The 17250-nt window shown below is 43.3% G+C and overlaps 1 long non-coding RNA gene across 1 annotated transcript; it reads right to left on the reverse strand.

Annotated features, from left to right (window-relative positions):
- Positions 1-4266: 4266 nt before the first annotated feature.
- LOC144323349 (uncharacterized) lies at positions 4267-17246 on the reverse strand. The gene is made up of 2 exons (XR_013388763.1): positions 13236-17246; positions 4267-6437 (listed from the first exon to the last, which is right to left on the reverse strand). It is a non-coding gene; the product is annotated as an uncharacterized LOC144323349 (long non-coding RNA).
- Between the last annotated feature and the right edge of the window lie 4 nt (positions 17247-17250).

A 17250-nucleotide genomic window follows, 5' to 3' on the forward strand; every position in this document is an offset into this window, starting at 1 on the left:
TGTTATTTCCTTCTCTTTCTGTCCTGGAGGGTGATCTATTCCTACACTTCCCTTACTGATCCAGCCCATCCTATCTCAAAGAAAGAATTGAGGGTGGGACACCACAGACTACGTTTTGTGGCTCAACTACAGTGAAAGAGGCATGAGAATCCACAAGCACTGATAACTTTCTTGCACATCTTGAGTATCTTTCTTTGAGAATCTTTCATTCTGCTTCCAGAGGTGTGTCCGTGTGTGCGTGCATGCGCGTAGATACACCTGTCAAAGGCGATGCTATATTTTTAAAATGCAAAGAAAGCCTTTCTTTGCAGATGTACCTGCTGTGTAGTGACTCTGGGAGGCCACATGCTTGTTGTCTTGAGGCATGTGTTCCTCAAGACCTTCCTAAGGCTGGCTACCTTGACAGGGGCATCGTCATCTGACAATACAATTTCTGTTAGGTCCATCAAGCTCAGTTCACACTAAATAAAAGTTACGGTGGGTACCTACAAGAGGAAGTATTTCCCTCTGCAGCTGGTAAAAATAATTATTTAGCTACCTCCAGGATTCATTATGAAGTGAAAAAAAAAAAAGATGAAACAGTGTGCAGAGTGCGCTACGTCCATGTAAGGGGAGGAAAGAATATATACGGATGTGTTTATAAAAGCTCAAGAGATGTCTGAAAGACTATACAGGACCCCTTCGGTGTGCTTGCTCCTAGGAGTGTGGCCGTGGGAGGAGGCAGGAAGGACAGAGACCTATTTGTGGCTGTGCACTCGAATTCATCATGCGTATATTTTATCTATTCAACAAAAAAAGCATAATCATAGGAAGAAGTCCTCTTTGGCCCAAGTTTTAGGAGTCAATGTGTTAAGGTGCTCTGGTGACATGAGGCTGGGCCCTGGGTCAGGGAGGTTAAGATTTGTTTTTTTGTTTGTTTGTTTAAAGATTTTATTTATTTATTCATGAGAGACACAGAGAGAGAGACACAGGCAGAGGGAGAAGCAGGCTCCCTGCAGGGAGCCCGAGGTGGGACTCGATCCCAGGACCCCGGGGTCACACCCTGGGTCGAAGGCAGGCGTGCTAGACCTCTGGGCTACCCGGGGATCCCCGGAGGTTAAGATTCGAATCCACCTGCTAACTGTGAGACTTGCGGCCGTTGCTGCACTTGCCTGAGGTCCTCTTCTCGGCCCAGCGGGGCAAATGGTTATTGGGAAGGATGGCCTCGGGTTAAGGGGAGCTGAGAGGGGCAAACGCGGTAGGCGCTCAGGACCCACAGCCCCGATTTTCTGTCCGAGGCTAGGATGGGGCCTGGTTTAGGGACATGATGTCCTTCCCAAGTTCTTTGATTTTTTTTGTTTTTTGTTTTTTTAAAGATTTATGTGTTTGGGGGGAATAGGGGGAGAATGTTCAAGCAGACCTCCCACGGAGTGAGGAGCCCCACTCCTCCTGGGGTGGGACCTCTACCACAGGCCCCATGGGATTCCTACAGGAGCCGGTTGCCCAACCAACGGAGTCACCCAGGTACCCCGTTCATAAGTCTTCAAGACTTGGGGCGCCTGGGGGGCTCAGGGGTTGAGCATCTGCCTTGGGCTCAGAGCGTGACCCTGGAATCCCAGGATCGAGTCCCCATTGGGCTCCCTGCGTGGAGCCTGCTTCTCCCTCTGCCTGTCTCTCTCTCTCCCTCTCTCTCTCTCTCTCTGTCTCTCATGAATCAATAAATAAAAAAATAAAATAAAATAAAAGTTTTCAAGAGTTCATGGATTGCAGCCTGTTCTCTTCCATCTGTCACACCCAAAAGGAGGCCCGCAGCTTGAGTAAGAAGCGCGGGCTCTGCCCCAGGAGCTCGCGGCCTCAAAACCAAGATCCCGTTGCCTTGAGGGAAAGGTGGGTTCAGAGGAAACTTCACCAGTTGTCTTGGTGCAGGAAACTTCGCCATCAAATGTCCCCCTGTTATGTCCTGGTGGCTAGTAAATCTCCAGCAGGCTTTAGTACAGATGATATTTACTTTTAAAAAGATTTTATTGATTTATTCATCAGAGACACACACACACACACACACACACACAGAGACACAGGCAGAGGGAGAAGCAGGCTCCCCGCAGGGAGCCCGATGGGGACTCCATCCCCCCGACCCCGGGGTCACGCCCTGAGCTGAAGGCAGATGCCCAACCGCTGAGCCACCCAGGCTGCCCTGTCCCACTTAAAAAAAAAAAAAAAAAAAAAAAAAGGATCTGCCTTCTATTTATTTATTTATTTATTTTAAGATTTTATTATTTATTCCTGAGAGACGCACAGAGAGAGAGAGAGAGGCAGAGACCCAGGCAGAGGGAGAAGCAGGCCCCACGCAGGGAGCCTGATGCGGGACTCGATCCCACGACCCCGGGGTCACGCCGTGGGCCCAAGGCAGGCGCCCCACCGCCCGGGGCCCCCTGTAGACGACCCTGAGGCCGCATCTGCTCACACTTTGGCAGGACGCAGTGCAAGCCCCTCTGCAAAGACCCCGGGCCAAGCAGAGGCTGTGCAAGGCGAGGCCCACCTGCCTGCAGCCGGGCAGGCCCCCGGTACACTCTGGGGGCGAGCTGCTCCCCGAGACCCGGTACCGCCCCCTGCTGGAGAGCCGGCTGCAGCTGCCGCCCCCGGGCCGCGCTCCCCCTCCGCAGAGCCCCCAGCGCGGGACGCGTGCTCCAGCCCAGCTGCGGGCTGCAGGCTGCAGGGGCCGTGACCTCCGCGGGCCTGGCGGCCTGGGGCGCCCGAGCTCGCCTTTGCATCGCGGCTCCCGCAGCCCCGTGACCCGGGCCGCCCGGAGGAGGAAGCTCTGCGGGGGAGAAACGCGTCTGCCCGGGTGCCATCCAAACCAGGCAACCGGCCGTTGGAAATTCAGCCGGGGTCCCGGGTGCTGGGGAGCCGGGGAGGAAAGCAGGGCCCACCAAGTCCTGTGGGGCTCCCGCAGCCGGCCAGCTCCTCATCTCAAAGTCACAAATGAGGTTTGGCTTCATTTCAGCCCACTGATTGCTTTATTTCAAATTACCCTAACTACTTAGCATGGTAAATTAAGTTGAAACCCCCAAAAGTTTGCAGAGGATGTCATCTAATCTGATTAAAAGGAATATCCCGTCACAAGCGAGGGAGGAAATGGAAATTACTCTGAGCGCACTGCTATTAAATAATTTGCATAGACTTGCATATGCTATACATCAGAAAAGCATATGCTGTTTGGATGTAATGAAATAATCTTCCCTCTCTAAAGACTGTTACAGTTTCTGTCCTTCCCTGTCTTTTTTCTTTTCCCATCTGTCTCTTTTTTAATGTTAAAATTATTTCATGGGAAGGGTACACAGCTATGCACAAAATACATGAAATGTGCTAATAATCTTCCTGCTGGCAGGGCTGGGAGGTCCTGAAACTGCAGGGCCCAACTTCCCACGTGCCCTCCCCCAGGTCCCCCTCACATCATTGAAGGCTCCCTTTGCAGCCCTTACAAGGCCCAGCTTGATTCATTTGGGGCTTCCTTCCATTGATGGGGGTGGGGGAGGAGGGCCGGGTGGTTAAAACCAATCCTCTGGCTCTACTTTCCAAGTGATGCTTTCCCAACCCTAAGGAATAGCATCTAAATCAAAATGAAAATGAAAGGAAAAATCCCCATCAAGCTCATGTCATCCATATCTGTTGAGTCTATGATGCTGCCATTGTGGTTGCACGTGTACAATAATCATCCCTGAAAGATTTTTGTGCCTGTTCCGTTTCTCAAGGTTCAAAACCCTTGACAAATGTTGGCTGCTGTTAAAGCGTTACCCCTATTTTTATCAATGGAGACAAGGAAGCCCAGATACATGAGCGTGATGCAGGGGGGAGGGGGGAAAGGGGATAGGGAGTGAGATCTATCTATTTTTGTATTCTCTGTGGATATTCACTAGTTTTTGGTAATATTTTAGCAGATCTCATGTTCAGTTGTAACGTAGCCAACAGAGGAATTCTAGTGAATTCCCCAACAAAATTACATTAGGATCAAATGTGATCGTTATAAACACTATCCAGATGTTGGGGATGGACTGGATATAACTCTTTAAGCCCCAAATTACAGTATAATAAATGCAAGCATGGGGATCTGCCAATACATCTGAACTTCGTGTCGGAAACCAGGTCTGACCTTAATTTAACTCTGTAAGGAACTAAGCGTTTCCCCACTTGTATAGTTAGGATGCATCCAAAGATCTCCAAGTGCTATACTGTCACAAGTTTTATCACTTACTTGAAGAATGACCGTATCAGATTCTGGAGTCAAGCCAATCTTAATGCAAGCATTTTATTAACACATTTAGAAAGGAAACAGAATTGCAAATAGAAATAACTACTGAGGTTATGAAACAAACCTGTGAAATGAAATACAATATAATACTAACATCACATTTGTCCTTGGTAAATCTCAGGGAGTTAAGATACTCTAATAAGCACTAAAATATTTTAGTACATGAACCAGGGATGCTAACTAACACAGAGAAAAATAAAATTTAGCAAGGAGAAACTTCATCCTCTGCCCCTGAAATTTTGTTTTTTTTTTTTCCATTGGTAGGACCGACATAAACTGATAACTTTGTATTACAGCTCAGGATCAGTACGGATGTATCCTAATAAGAATGTCAGTGGTTATTAAGGGAGGATGAATCTGTTTTATAAAGATTTTTGTATTTATTTATTTGACAGAGAGAGAGCGCGCACACACACAAGCAGAAGGAGCAGTAGAGGAAGAGGGAGAAGCAAACTCTCCAAGCAGGGAGCCTGATGCAAGGCTCCATCTCAAAACCCTGGGATCATGACCTGAGCAGAAGGCAGCTGCTTAACTGACTGAGCCACCCAGGTGCCCCAGGGAGAATGAATATTTCAAATATTCTAGTGTCAAATAAAAAGAAAAACAGGTACTCTGAAAAGCTGGAATCAATAGACTAGCCAATTTGTTAAATTGTACACTAGAGCATGCCTACTAGCTGCGTACTATTGTTTTGGATGTTGCTGGAAGAAACAGAAAGTAAAAGGAAACGTTTTAAAGAGAGCCAAATATGCATCAAGTCGTTTAAGAGATGTATGTTCTTTATCTGGCTATGCCAAACTGTAGAATGGCCTCCTCCCTGGAGAAACTTAAAACATAGTGCCAGAGACATGAGATATCCAACCCCCCATATTCAGAAGTTAAATCACCAGGCAAAATAAATAAATATCACAAGTCAGTAGAAGTACAGCCTGGAGGGGCTCGTGTATCTCTCACCACCAACTTTCTAAACAAAAAAAAACAAAAACAAAAAAAAAGCTACCAGTAGCAGTCAAAAAGGATTGAAAAAAACTACATATTCAGCTACCCAAAATGTGACACTTACAGCAGGATTGTCATCATTAACCACAAGTAGTTTTTTAAAAATCATACTTTTTTTTTGTAAAGAGAACTAAAAATCTATCACTAATACATTTATATAGTGTGTGAACTCTCTGCTCCTTCCTGATCTCCTTCCCCATTATTTTCATCATTCAGTATATAACTTTGAGGCAGACGAAGGGGTTCGAACAAAGGAGTTTCAAGAAGGGAAGGTTGGCTGAGATGGAGAACTTGAATGAGCCAGCACCGTATTGCGCTTCAAGATAGTAGAATAACTGGACTATCCACCGACATCTTAGTGGAAAAACAATATGTGGACGTGGTATATCCATACAAGAGAATATTATTCAGCCACTAAAATGAATGAAACTCTGACACATGTCACAATATGGATGGACCCTGAAAGCATTACTCAAAGTGAAAGAAGCCAGACACAGGAGGTCAAATACGGTATAATTCCACATGTGTGAGGGATACTCAGAACACGCAAAATCATAGGAAGAAAACAGAATAATGGTTGCTGGAGGCTGAGAGGAGGATCGAATGGGGAGTTATTGTTTAATAGGACAAAGTTTCTGCTTGAGATGGTGAAAAATTTCTGGAAACTGATAGTGTGTGTTGGTTGCAGAACATTGTGAATGTACTTAACACCACTGAATTGTACACTTGACAATGGTTAAATGTTATGTATATTTTGCCACAGTAAAAAAAAAAAAAAATTAAATTAAATACATAGTCAAGAGAAAAACCATTGGGAACCAAGGTGCCCTGGCAGTGATAGAGCTGGAATATGCAAGGGAAAGATTAGTGAGTATTGGTGGAGCAGGTTTGCTGAAGGCAGATTTCCTCCCAAGATCAGTCAGTTACCTGTGTATAAAACAGTATGGAATAAAGATTACTGTAACAACTTAGCAGTACCTGGGGGGCTCAGGTGGTTGAGCCTCTGACTCTTGATTTCAGCTCAGGTCATGATCTCAGGGTCCTGAGATCAAGCTCCTCATTGGTCTCCCTGCTCAGTGGGGAGTCTACTTGAGATTCTCTCCGTCTGCCTCTCCCCTCTCTGTGCTGTCTCAAGTAAATAAACAAAATCCTAAAAACAAAACAAAACAAAAACACGACTTAGAAGTGCCTGACCCACCTAAAGGCAATAATTCAACTAAAAAGGCAAAGCAAACTCTGGGCAAAGTATCTTTAGGGCAAGGGTGCCCATTTTTCACTCTGGACGTTAGACATCAATGTGATGTTAGGCCTGCAACAGGTATTTGTTACAGGGTTTCTACTTCTAAAGACATCTCACCAGAAACTAGAGGTAGGACTTGAGGTGTGAAGGGGGGAGATAAGATAGGACAACAAAACAACCACCAGCGTGTTTACTAAGCTTATTCTGTACTAGGCAAGCACCGGAAGTGTTTTACATGTATTTTATTTAATCCACACAACCACCCATGAGGTAGGAACTACAATTATCCCTCTGTGATAACTGCAGAAACAGAGGCACAGAGAGGTTAAGTCTCTCCCAGGTAGCTAAGTGGAAGAGCCAGCTGGCCATCTGTTTCCAGTCTAGAGTCCCAGCCCTCAAGGCATTAAAAAAAAAAAAAAAAAAAAGAGTAGGCCAAGTGATCCTCATACTGAAAAACTTTTTCAAGCATACAAGGTTAAAAGAGACATAATATTGAAAGCTGTGAGGGTAAATAAAGTTGGCAGGAGTAAGCATATACCAAAAGGAGATGAGGAGGTCAGAGGCTCATCTTGTATCCATGTTTAAGTGGAAAATGAAGGAAGAAAATGAACTGGAGCCCAAGGGTATGATAGAGACAGAGGAAAACCCCAAGAGTGGTAATGGCACCGAGACAAAAGAAAAAAGTGCTTCAAGATCCTCAGTAATATCTGGGGCGCCTGGGTGGGTCAGTGGTTGAGCGCCTGCCTTTGCTTCAGGGCGTGATCCCAGGGTCCTGGGATCGAGTCCCACATTGGGCTCCTTGCATGGAGCCCGCTTCTCCCTCTGACTGTGTCTCTGCCTCTCTGTGTCTCTCATGAATTAGTGAATAAAATCTTTAATAATAATAAAAATAATAAAAGAACCTCAGTAATATCAACTTCTACAGAGGAAGAGGGATCAACAGTAGACTCATCCTACCTGATGAGAGCACAATCACAAGCAACCCCCAACCTCAGCTTGCTCAAGGTGCATGTCCGTGGCTGGTTGGCTGGGGGTTCCTCTCCACACTGACATTCTCTGTTCAGGGTCCAGGTTCAGGAGCAACTACCTGCAGAGTGGCCCTTTGCCATGGGACAGAGGTGGGGAGAGCGACTGGCTAAGGGCTAGTTCTTGAGAGGGTTTGCACATCATGCACATCATGCACGGCACTTCCACCCATATGGGTGTTGGCCAGTCAGTCACGTGGCCACCTTCCAATTAAGGCAGGGCGGGGAAGTGAAATTCTACCGTAAGCCTAAATGAAATCTGAAATATTTGGTGAACAGCACCAATAACTACCACATTACCCCAAGAGTAGTCTCCACAACACTACCCCCCACCATTTCATCATTGGCAGATGAAAACCACTTCTTGCCTATATTATCTCATAGAAGCCCCCCAAATCAAATGCCTGTTTTATTATTTCCATTTTAACGCTGAGGAAGAGGGCTCGAAGAAATCAAGTTCTTTGCCCAAGGTCACATACTATGAAGTGGCAGGGCTGGGGTTTGAACCCTAATTTCCTGACACTTTGTCCAGCCCAGGGCTGTTTCTTTGATGCCTCCAGGGAGACAGATGGAGACAGAGGCCAGATTGCAGTGGTTGAGAAATCAATTGCAAGTGAAGAAATGGAAGAGTTTTACTAAGAAGTTTCGATTTGACCTTGGAGCCATGGGAAGTTTCCTAGCTGGAGAGTGACATATTGAAAGGAATGTTTTAAAAGGTTTAATTTACAGCCCTTCACGGGTGCCTCAGACAGGCAGCCACACACTCCCAGAAGAATTCAACGTTTCAGCCCTTTGGGAGAGTGGTCTAGGTCTGGCAAATACATTGAGAGTCTTGTTAAGAAAATTCATGAAAGAAAGGAAAGAAAAAAGAAAAGAAAGAAAAGAAAAGAAAAGAAAAGAAAAGAAAAGAAAAGAAAAGAAAAGAAAAAAGAAAAGGAAAGTTCCCTCTCTTCTAGAATTCTTCTACAAAAATATAATCAGAGAAGGATTAGTAAGACCATTAATGTTACTGGGAAATATTTTCATCGCAAAATATTTCTTTTGAAAAAAAATTTTAGCGCCCAAAACAGGCAAACAAGAAAATGTACAATTTACCCACAAGATAGAACATAATAGGGAATGTTTCGAAGAATACATTTCAAGAATTTTCAGTGGCATGGGAAAAATCCTCATGATATGAATAAAGCAGCATATCAAATTATACAGTTAAGACCATTATGAGAATAGACACACAGACGTATATTCTCGGAGTGTTTGGATTATGAAAGATTGTATTTCATCGAGACTTTCCTGGGTTTCCTAATTTTTTACGACAGAGACATGTTACTTTTATGTATATGAAAAATAATAAAATTTATAATAAACCATAGAAGTTATTAAAAAATAATGAAAGTCCTAAAAAGAAAATAACATGATGACCGCACAAGTTGGATGACAAGAGTAGAGACCAAAACATTTTTAAAAATACAGCCTTTTATGGGGGGCAGAGGGGAAGAGGATGGTTTGTTGTGGTTTTGTTTGAACTAAAAGATGGGGCACCGCCTGAGAGGCGAAGAGATGTGGCCACCGATGGGAAAGGCTTGGCTCTCAACCACAGCAGATGTAGACCTGTGGAAAAGACCACCAGTCACACACCTTCGCTTCATTTAAAGGGCAAAGGAAGCGAGTTAAGCTTGACATTAGCCAGAAGGTTGCATTTATACAGCTCCTTGTCGCTACATTCTGGTTTAGAAAAAGCCTGACCTGAAAATGAAGAGACTTGGGCTCCTGGACTCTGTGGCGAATTCCTGATATCTTGGGAAAATCAGAACCTCAGATTTCCTGTTGAAAAGCTTAGGGTTAAAATAGGTGATCTCTAAAACATTTTCCAACCTTAAATCCTATGGCTATTTTAATCTGTACTGATTTCAGGTAAATGAAACCAACCTAAAAGTATATTTGTGTCGGGATCCCTGGGTGGCACAGCGGTTTAGCGCCTGCCTTTGGCCCAGGGAACGATCCTGGAGACCCGGGATCGAATCCCACGTCAGGCTCCCGGTGCATGGAGCCTGCTTCTCCCTCTGCCTGTGTCTCTGCCTCTCTCTCTCTCTCTCTGTGACTATCATAAATAAAATTAAAAAAATAAAAAAAAAGTATATTTGTGTAAAAAACCAGACGACCCACCAAATCAAGCCAAGTTGGAATGCTTTTCCATGGACCAGTACTCCAGGGACCATGTTCAATTAAAACAGTCTTTTCTCTAGCATCTAATGCTTCCCAAAACAGTGTGCAGACTTAAAAGTTAGCTGTTAGATTTTTTAAAAATATTTACAATGGAATTTTTCCCCCCAAAGACTAAAAGGAGACCAGAGGTGGAAGGTGGGAAACACATCTCAACACAAACACAGCACAAACAGTAACCCGTTGATGTTACCCACCTTGTTTGATAGTCAGGAGGAGGGGATCCCTGGGTGGCGCAGCGGTTTGGCGCCTGCCTTTGGCCCAGGGCGCGATCCTGGAGACCCGGGATCGAATCCCACGTCGGGCTCCCGGTGCATGGAGCCTGCTTCTCCCTCTGCCTATGTCTCTGCCTCTCTCTCTCTCACTGTGTGCCTATCATAAATAAATAAAAAAAAAAAAAAAAAAAAAAATTAAGATAGTCAGGAGGAGCTTTTTTTTTTCCTCCTTTGGATACATTGCCTTCAAGTAAGAAATTTAGGGAAACATGCAAATATAAAAGGTGATTTAGTTTCACTAAGTAGGGATGGGAGATCTAAAAACCAATCCAAATTACTTGAATTTCCAGATAAAGTACAAAAACCTTCACTTAACACAAAAATATTTGAAAGCAAGACTCAGTTAACTTCTCGAAAGGCTAGATGGTAAGTATTTTAGGCTTTGCAGGCCAGAAGAGGGTCTCATGACTGTTCAGCTCTGCCTCTGTAGCACGAAAGCCATCATAGACAATATATGAATCAGAGTAGCTATGTTCCAATAAAACTTTATTTATAAAAACAAATGGCCAGCTCATTTGCCTGCCCGCCTTGTAGAGCATATTTTCTATTCATGCCTCCAGTTAAGGTTAGGAGAGGAGGGTGAAACGAAAGAGGAAGAAGAACATAAGGAAGAAGAAGACGGGGATGAAAGGAAAGAACCAAGCAGGGATGGTGGTTTGAGCCTGAGGACAGTGATTAGAGCCTGAGGAGGGATTGAATAATACCCACACAAAAAAAGACAGTGTAGAAATAGGAAAGAAAAAAGAAAAAAAAAGAGAGAGAGCAAACAGAGGAAAAGAGAAAGACCAAGAGATGGAGAGAAACAGCACAGAAGCCGGAAATCTATTTCTCCTATTGTCACTGGGCCACAGAGGAAAATACCAGGAGTCATTTATAAACAAAAAACACTTATAATGAAACTTAGAATTTTGTTCCCTAAGAGGTAAATAAACAGACTCACAGCTTTAAACTTTTATTAAATGAAACCATTTTTTTAAAAAAAGTCATTTGCAAAAAAAAACAGACTGAAGGAAAAGGTTAAAAGCAAGGTTATGCAAAGAAAAGGGAGGAGCCAAGGGGGGGCTGTTCAGGGGCAGGTGGTAGCAGCCAGTGGGGAAGAAGAAAAGGTTCATTTTCCCTGAACTTAGTCTCTATTTTCTGGAAGTCAAAGTGCCAGGTTAGGTCTAAAGCTCTGGTCTTGCTGGAGACTTCTATCTTTAAAAATCTGCCAGCACAGGCCCTGCCATGACATGGTGGCCGTATCTGCTCCCCAGACCTCCAACCCATCCCAAGCCCAGTGGTCTCAGCCTACCAACCACTTGTCCTTCTGGGAATTTCTCAGTGTCAAATTCCTCCCTGGCACGCCGTGAACTCAGTGTGTACACTGGTCTTTAAATGACAAGGGTGGAAAATTAACCATGGGTCAACTTCCTCATCCATTGGTCACACCTTAGCATTTCCTTCCAATTAAGAATTATACCTAAAGGACACCCAGACCTCGGGGTCCTCTGGCATCTTAAGTTCCAATGACTGAAGTGTGTTCTTCAGATCAGACCTTCTAAGCCTCATAACCTGAGATGTGAGTGTGAGAAAAGAGAATAAAACCCTCATACCTTAGGTACTGGGCAGAGTTACATTTAAACCATCTCGAGTAAGGGGTGGGGAGGGCTCCCACTCTCGCCCCCTTCCATTCCTTTCCCTAGCATGCGCTCTCTCCTCCAGAGACAACTCAACAGCTTCTTTGCAATCCATACTTGGCTTTAAATAACACTCACATTCAGGAAGTTCTTCTTTCCATTTAACCCAAATCCCTTCTGCTACAGTTAAAACCCGTTTCGTCAGTGGAGATTTGGAACAGCTGGTTCCCATTCTCTTTATGGCAACTCTTCGTAAAGATTCATAGGCTCCACGCAGAACCTCCATACCAACTTGACCTAAGGCATGTAGCTTCCCTCTCTCTAGCATTCTGCAAGAATATGTTCCCATACAGTCACCGATAACCCGTTGCTTAGGGTGTGGAGAGCCGACTCCCTGAGCGAATTTCTAGGGCTAAGGAAACACAATAGCGCCTATCCAAGTACCCAGGGGATTACCTGAATTATTAAACACCTCTGCTTTGGTGAAGATACCATCAGTTGGAAGTTTGGGGCAGAACAAAGACAAAAACTAGGGCAGAAATGTTTATGTCTGAGCAGGGAAGCACGCGGGAATGACCAATCTCTGGCCAAATGCCTACAGCTCTGCTCAAGAATATCGCCTCTTTGTGTGAGGTGTGGGCATTTTAGGATTTTGACAAATAGCACCCCATGTTGGCCTCTCACTCAGATGTGTAGCTGCCCCCCACGCCGCCACCACGTATCTCAAACTCTTTCTTCTCCACAGCATTAAGAACCAAAGCAAACAAACAAACAAAAACTTGGAGCAATACAGAAGATCTCCAGTTGACTCTTAGGAGCAAACCACATGTGTTCTTGAACATCTGTGCTTTTCCCAAGCTATTTTTTTCCCCCATTATTGTCAAGAGAAAAGAAGTTTAGTGGAATGTTTCTCCACAGAGGCACAAGTCTATAATACTCCCCGTTGATTACATATAAAAGACACAAAATATTAGTTTATTAAAAGCAGCTTCAACCATTGCTGTACAAAGCAGTTCTCCGATGGAACAGATTTATGAAGTAACAGCTGAAAGGTATGCAGATCACAAGATACATGACAAATGTACTTTATTACACGGATCAGAAATACCATATGTACTAGCAGTTACTGTACAGTGATACACAACACCCAACTAAGACTATTTAAAGGTTTCACTCATATTGAAAACTATAGAGACACAATGTGAGAGTGAGAAAGTGTTTCATAAGATAGCACAATGCCAGGGCAAGTCATCGCTCGGGGAAACTAAATACATTCTGCATATTATAAACAATGTATTGTAAAACTATGCCATTCTTGAAATTAAAATGCGAAGAACTTTACCCCATTCATGGTTTAAAGCAGATGTTTATAAAGTTCTTCCATACTTTAAAGTGGAACGCAGAGGAATAAATACCAGACTTAACAACATTAACAAATTTAAGATTTCAGATTTTGTTATTTCCACCAAAGAAGAGACGTAAGTCCGTAATCACGTAGCACCAGAAGAGTACAAAAAGAGTGAAATAAGCACAACACATTTCAGACACAACTTCCTGCAAGGCATTGCTTACCTAAAAAGGACTTTAGCAGCTTTCAACTCAATTTCCAGGTACAGTGTTTGAATCTGTTCTGCTCTGTTCCTACCACATGGCTGGTCACCGTTGGTCGGGATGGTACCTCAAAGGCTACTCGGGGCTCCGTGTTCCATTTCGGTGAAGGTTCTTCCTTAGATTGAGCCAAGGTACGGCTCTCTGAAGCGTCCCATCGGGGGCACTCGTTCTGCAGTCGAGGGCAGCCTGGCTCCACCTTCATAGGTGCGCTAGCTTCGAGCAACCACCCTCACCTCTTCAGAGCTCCTTTCTCATCTGAAAATTGGGAGAAGAGTATCGATCCCACAGCATCAAGGATTAAATAATATGAGTGAAGCATTTAACACGACATTCCCTCAATGTTGGCTGTTAGCATTACCATCACTTTGCCAAATCAGTCTTACTTGACATCACGTTTTTCTCCTGTTCTAAATAAAGTAGGTGACAACATGGGACGCCCAGGTGGCTCAGCGTTTGAGCGTCTGCCTTCCGCCCAGGGCCTGATCCTGGAGTCCCGGGATCTAGTCCCACGTCGGGCTCCCTGCATGGAGCCTGCTTCTCCCTCTGCCTGTGTCTCTGCCTCTCTGTCTCATGAATAAATTAATAAGAGCTTTAAAAAAATAAAGCAGGTGACAACACTTGGCATTCAACCACAAAATTTAGGGTTCTTTTTAATAAGTAGACACAAAATCTGGCCCTGGCTCTCCTGCTAGCTCACAGGGCCCTGGAACAGCAGAGTGGCCTTTGACCTGGCATGAGCACTTAGCAGCGCTCCATATACACCCCTCCCCACCAACATTTCCTTGTAAGATTAGTATGTGTCTGCTGCAATGGCCTTCCAGGGAAAAGGGTTTCTATCTTGTGGCCAGCACGAATTTCCATCGCTCTGCCAGGTGGCATCTAGACACCTGTCACTTAGCTAGTAAGCTTAGCCAACAGCCCAACATTCGCTTCTCAATTGCAGTATTTATACATTTGAGAATTCCTTGATATCTCTTTGGATTCCTCCCATTTATTTTGTGGCCAGCACTTCACTGATCTAACCTATACATCCCTAACCCTCATGGTCACAAACCACCCGTTTCAGATATATAAACCAAGGCATGGTTTATATAGAGCCAGTTATTCTTCATTCTCCAACTCCCGGAAATCATACCCCAGACATATAAATCTACACATTCAAAATACCCAAATTTCCTAAGAAGCAAATATATTCTGCTGCATATTTATTCTAGGCAGCACATGAACTAGTGGAGGAAAAAAGAATATCTACATCAGTGTGACACCAGGAAAAAAAAAAAAAAAAGATGTGCTCAAAACCACTAACTTGACTCTGCCTTAGAGTTTCAGTTGCAGTTCCCATGACTTCTCTGGTTGGGAGCTCTGGCACCATGGACTGTGGGCCACACCTTTAGAACTAGGTCAGCCCATTCTACGGGAGAACCACCTACGGAGCTCCATGTCTGTGTTAGGCTGAAATTTGAGAAAAGGTCCATAAATCCTGAGACTGCACAATGGATTGAACCAAAAATAGGTATTGTTGGGAGGAGTAAATGAGTTATACTTTGGAGAGTTTAGGATTAAATAACATAGACCAAGGCCTATTTAATAACAAATAAATGAAAATGATCTTGATTGTCCTTATTTTAAAATTTAATTTCTTAAAAAACAAAAATAGAATGTCATATTCAATTCCTACTGTGTTTTTAGCCCACTCTTAATCCCAAAAATTATTTGGTGCTTAGCGTGAGCTCCATCTGGTGGTTTTACGATTCTCTGGGAAACATGAGTTAAGTAAACTACAAATTTCAAAAAGATAAGCGAATCACTTAAAAGATTAAAAGACTATGCTACACTAAATGTATGACCTTAAAGAATAAAGCAACAAAGAAGTGACTGTACCCCTGCATTCATTTTGGAATGTCAGTCTAAATTCCCTGCCAAACTTTGGAGGTGGGAAGATCTTGCTGGCAGTATAGTTCAGGAGGCCTCAGAGACCCGTTACACCAGTGCAAGGCAATTTCTCTTTAATAGCCATCTTTTTGGGATCCCTGGGTGGCTCAGCAGTTGAGCATCTGCCTTCAGCCCAGGGTGTGATCCTGGAGTCCCGGGTTTGAGTCCCATGTTGGGCTCCTGCATGGAGCCTGCTTCTCCCTCTGCCTGTGTCTCTGCCTCTCTCTCTCAGTGTCTCTCATGAATAAATCTTAAAAAAAAAAAAAAAAAAAAAAAAGCCATCTTTTTGAGAGGCCATCGGACATTTGAGAGCATGTTTCCCAAGTAAGCATTTCAACAGTGTTTTGTTAAGCAAAATCCTGAATAGACCAGTATCATAACTGGACATACGTTACATGAGCATCTTAACATGGAGGCCTTGGATGAGAGCTCAAATCTCATCATTGGTGTCAAATTAGAAGTTATCAGCCAAAGAGAACATGACCATATCCCTGGCACTGGCCTCTGATCTCAAAGAAAATCCAGCTACCAAATACCAGCCAGTGCTGCTACATTTTAGGTAAGCACCAACTATGCAACATCACTAATGCAGTCAATTCCTATGATGGAATAAAAAGTAAGTAACCTAGTACATTTAGGCTGATATGGTCACTGGCTTCATGTTAGCAACTTTGTTTCACGGATACACATTTATGTATTTGCTTTTTCCTCACAAACTATCTGTAGTTCATAACTAGACCAGAAAGCAAAAAAAGGCCATGGATAACATTTATTTTCCAACTATTTTCTATCAGGTTCTTTTGAGAAAACAATTTTAAGTATTTAAAAATTATCCACCAGGCTTTAGGTGAACTAATCACTGAGTAAACTGACAAGTCTATTACATAATTTTAATATTTTATTGGTATGAAATTTTACAGAATCACATCTCCTTAAAGACTTAGAGGTCATGTCCTCCTACTTCTCTCTGTATGGTGTCACAGCCTAGCACTGTGCCTGCCATAAATCTGTGACTTGATGACTTAAGTGACCTTATTCAAATAGATTTTCACTTTTAACTTGATTTTCCTCTGAAGCTAACAGCCTCTTGTGAGTAGATGCCCGTAAGGTCAAAACCTCCTCAGTCTCCTTCCTTAGGTCCTGTGCACGAAAAGTTCCTAGCACACAATAGGGACCCGATGTATACCAGTGAACATATAAGGATAGTTAACAGATGAACATGTAACAGAACAGAACTACAGTAAAATTGCAGAGGGAATACAAAGTTTAAATTGCTTAACAAAAATAAATGTAAGGGAGCTCAGCTGGCTTAGCATCAATCTGCCTTGGGCTCACATCATGATCTTGGGGTCCTGGGATAGAGCCCTGTGTTGGGCTCCCTGCTCAGTGGGGAACTTGCTTCTTCTCCCTTTCCTGCCCAATTGTGCTCTGTCGCTATCTTTCAAATAAATAAAATCTTTTAAATAAATAAATTTAAGTAAGAGTGAAATTAGTGAACTGTAGCAAGATGGACTTAACGAAAAGCATTGCATCTTACCAGCAGTTCCAACAGTATATTTTTCTTCAGAACACTAGTTTGAAAGAGTCAAAGTTGAATAGGTTTTTTTACTGTTAGATCTCTAGAACACTATGCTGAGCTAATTAATACTTTTTGTGGATCTTCAAGCATGCACCATTTCCCAAATTGACGTATGAAATGTATTTCTCACCCTGCATTCAGAAAAATGGATTCTGAGAAACATACTCTGGGGAATACTGTGTTATGTTAGGCTGGCTACATCAGATAAAAACTAAAGAACACTGAACTAGTTCCCAGGATGTTCTAACTCCTAAAAAGATGGAGCATACCAATTTGTAGACGTTAATATTCTACCAAAAACCTTAAGATTTTTTTTTTAACATTTTAATTGAGGAAGGTGGTCTTCTCTACTACTAGAAAGCCTTAAGGATAGATAAAAGAAAAAGCTCTTCAAGATCTAGACAAAATATCTTTTATTCTCAATTAAACAAAATCAAAACTCCAAACAAGTAGTATTTAAAAGAT

Source organism: Canis aureus, chromosome 11 (assembly GCF_053574225.1).
Source record: "Canis aureus isolate CA01 chromosome 11, VMU_Caureus_v.1.0, whole genome shotgun sequence".
Lineage (NCBI taxonomy): Eukaryota > Metazoa > Chordata > Mammalia > Carnivora > Canidae > Canis > Canis aureus.